The sequence below is a fragment of the Notamacropus eugenii genome, chromosome 3, assembly GCF_028372415.1.
Source record: "Notamacropus eugenii isolate mMacEug1 chromosome 3, mMacEug1.pri_v2, whole genome shotgun sequence".
Classification (NCBI taxonomy): domain Eukaryota; kingdom Metazoa; phylum Chordata; class Mammalia; order Diprotodontia; family Macropodidae; genus Notamacropus; species Notamacropus eugenii.
The window spans coordinates 92,024,761-92,028,635 of NC_092874.1; the positions used below are offsets into that span (position 1 = coordinate 92,024,761).

Sequence of the window (3,875 nt, forward strand, 5' to 3'; positions counted from 1 at the left end):
CTTGACAAAGGACTCAAAAGTAAATTAACTTGCTGGGGAAATACCCAAAAAAGGGGAAAAATAAGAATATAGAAGATTACTTTCTTGGTGAAAGTATTTCTTTCATCCTTTGGGATAAGGAAGAAATAAAAGTCAAGGCTTCTACATCCAAAATCTCCAAAAAATATACAATGGACTCAGGCCATGGAAGAACTGAAAAAGGATTTTGAAAATCAAGTACAAGAAGTAGAGGAAAAATTGGGAAGAGAAATGAGAGCAATGCAAGAAAATCATGAAAAGTGAGTCAACAGCTTGCTAAAGGAGACCCCAGAAATACTGAAGAAAATAACACCTTTAAAAATAAACTAACCCAAATGGCAAAAGAGATCCAAAAAGCCAATGAGGAAAAGAATACTTTGAAAAGCAGAATTGGTCAAAAGGAAAAGGAGGTTCAAAAGCCCACTGAAGAAAATAGTTCTTTAAAAATTAGAATGGAGACTCAGTGCAGCAGCAACCCTTCTTTCTCCACAGCAGTCAGCTATGACCCCTGACTCCCCAGCAACCATGTTGAAGGGACCCGCAGTTGGCATTGATCTTGGTACCATTTACTCTTCTGTGGGAGTCTTCCAACATGGGAAAGTGGAGATCATTGCCAATGACCGAGGAAACAGAACCATACCCCCAGCTAGGTTGTCTTCACTGACACAGAACATTTAATCAGTGATGCTGCAAAGAATCAAGTTGCAATGAATCCTATCAACACAGTTTTTGATGCCAAACATCTGATTGGTTGCAGCTTTGATGATGCAGTTGTACAGTCAGACATGAAGCATTGGCCTTTCATGGTGTTGAATGACACAGGCAGGCCTAAAGTCCAAGTGGAGTACAAAGGGAAAACCAAAAGTTTCTATCCAAAAGAAGTGTCTTCTATGGTCTTGACCAAGATGAAAGAAATTGCTGAAGTTTACCTTGGGAAGATTGTCACAAATGCTACTGTCACAGTACCAGCCTATTTCAACGATTCCTAACGTCAGGCCACTAAAGATGCTGGAACCATCACTGGTCTCAACGTGCTCTGGATCATCAATGAGCCAACTGCTGCTGTTATTGCTTATGGTTTGGACAAAAAGATTGGTGCCGAGAGAAATGTGTTAATCTTTAACCTTGCAGGTGGTACTTTTGATGTCTCCATTCTTACCATTGAAGATGGCATCTTTGAGGTCAAATCCATGGCTAGGGACACCCTTTTGCGTGGGAAGGACTTTGACAACCGAATCGTCAACCATTTCATTGCCTAGTTCAAGTGAAAGCACAAGAAGGACATCAGTGAGAACAAGAGGTGCTGTCTTCACACCTCTTGTGAATGTGCAAAACACACTTTCCCTTCTAGTACCCAGGCCAGTATTGAAATTGACTCCCTCTATGAAAGTATTGACTTCTATACATCAATCACTCGAGCCTATTTCAAAGAGCTGAATGTTGATCTCTTCCATGGCATGCTGGACCCTGTGGAAAAGGCGTTAAGAGATGTGAAGCTAGATAAATCACAGATTCATGACATCATCCTGGTGGGTGGTTCCTCTTGAATTCCCAAAATCCAGAAGCTTCTTCAAGACATCTTCAATGACAAGGAGCTCAACAAGAGTATCAGTCCTGTTGAGGCTGTTGCTTCCAGGCTGCCATTTTGTCTGGAGATAAATCTGAGAATGTGCAGGACTTGTTGCTGTTGGAGTCACTCCTCTTTCGCTTGGAATTGAAACTGCTGGTGGAGTTATAACTGTTCTCATCAAATGTAATACCATCATCCCCACCAAGCAGACACATATATTTACCACCTATTTGGACAACCAACCTGGTGTGCTTATTCAGGTTTATGAAGGTGAGAGGGCAATGACAAAGGACAACAACCTGCTTGGCAAATTTGAGCTCACAGGAATCCCCCCAGCACCCAGAGGTGTTCCTCAGATTGAAGTAACATTTGACATTGATGCAAATGCCATCCTCAATGTTTCTGCTGTGGATAAGAGCACAGGCAAGGAGAACAAGATCACCCTCACCGATGATGAAGGACATCTGAGCAAGGAAGACATTGAGTATATGGTCCAGGAGGCTGAGAAATACAAGGATGAGGATGAGAAACAGAGAGACAAGATGTCTTCCAAGAATTCTCTTGAGTCTTATGCTTTCAACATAAAGGCTACAGTGGAGGATAAAAAACTGCAAGGCAAAATTGGTGATGAAGACAAACAGAAGATCCTTGACAAATGTAATGAAATAATCAACTGGCTAGATAAGAACCAGACTGCTGAGAAAGAAGAATGTGAGCATCAGCAGAAAGAGTTGGAGATGGTCTGCAACCCCATCATTACCAAGCTGTACCAGAAGGCAGGCGGCATGCCAGGAGGCATGCCTGGTGGATTCCTGGGGGGTGGAGCAGCCCCATCTGGAGGTGCTTCTTCTGGACTCACCATTGAAGAGGTGGACTAAACAACAGAAGAAAGAGCATTCCACACAGCTTTTCAAAAACTGAAGGACTCAAAATTTGTAGCCAAAGCAGTAGAAGTTTAAAAGTAACATTTAAGCTACTGTGTAAATCTGTGCATTCTGAATACTTGAAACTAATGACTTTATGAGAAAACAAAAAATTATAAAACAAAATCAAAAGAATTAAAAAATAGAAGACAATGTGAAACACCTCACTGGAAAAACCACTGACCTGGAAATTAGGTTCAGGAGAGGTAATTTAAAAATTAGGTCTACCTGAAAACCATGATCAAAAACAGAGCCTAAACTTCACCTTCCAAGAAATTATCAAGGTAAACTGCCCTGATATTCTAGAACCAGAGGGCAAAATAGAAATGGAAAGATTTCACTGATCACCTCCTGAAAGAAACCCCAAAAGGAAAACTCCCAAGAATATAGAAGCCAAATTCCAGAGTTTCCAGGTCAAGGAGAAAATATTGCAAGCCCCCACAAAAAAATAATTCAAGTATTGTGGAAATACAATCAGGATAACACAGGATTTAGCAACTTCTACACTAAATGACTGAAGGGCTTGGAATGGGACATTCCAGAGGTCAAAGGAGATAGGATTAAAACCAAGAATCATCTACCCAGCAAAACTGATGGAATTTCAATGAAATAGAGGACTTCCAAGCATTCTTGTTGTAAAGACCAGAGTTGAATAGAAAATTTGAATTTCAAATTAAGAATCAAGAGAAACATGAAAAGGTAAACACCTAAGAAAAGCCTTAAGGAACTCATTCAAATTGAAGTGTTTACGTTCTTACATGGAAAGATGTTATTTGAAACTCATGAGACCTTTTTCAGTATAAGAGTAGTTAGAGGGATTATATATATGTAGGTGTGTATGAGTATGTTTGTATGTATGTTATATATGTGTAGGTATGTATATATGTATATATGTGTATATGTATATATGTATGTGTGTGTATATACACATACATATACATATATAAAGAGAGACAGACAGACAGAGAGCACAGTGTGAGCTGAATATGAAGGGAGAATACCTAAAAAACATAAAATTTATTGTTTAATGGAATGTACTAGGAATAAGAGAAAGGGAGAGGTAGAATGTAGCAAATTATCTCACATAAAAGAGTCAAGAAAGACCTTTTACAGTGGAGGGGAAAGAGTGGGGAGATGAAAGGAAATAATTGAACCTTACTCTCATGGAATTTAGCTTAAGGAAGGAATAACACAGACTCAATAGGATATGGAAATCTATTTTACCCTGCAGGAAGGTGGAGGAAGGGGATAGAAGAGGGAAGATAATAGAAGGGGCAGCAAATTGGGGAAAGGGATAATCAGAAGCAAACACTATTGTGGGAGGACAGGTCAAGAGACAGAACAGAATAAATGAAGGGCAGGAT

At 39.7% G+C, this 3,875-nt stretch overlaps 1 pseudogene; it reads left to right on the forward strand.

Moving 5' to 3' along the window:
• The first annotated feature begins 543 nt into the window (after positions 1-543).
• Positions 544-2,489, forward strand: LOC140531188 (heat shock cognate 71 kDa protein-like; annotated as a pseudogene).
• Positions 2,490-3,875: the final 1,386 nt, after the last annotated feature.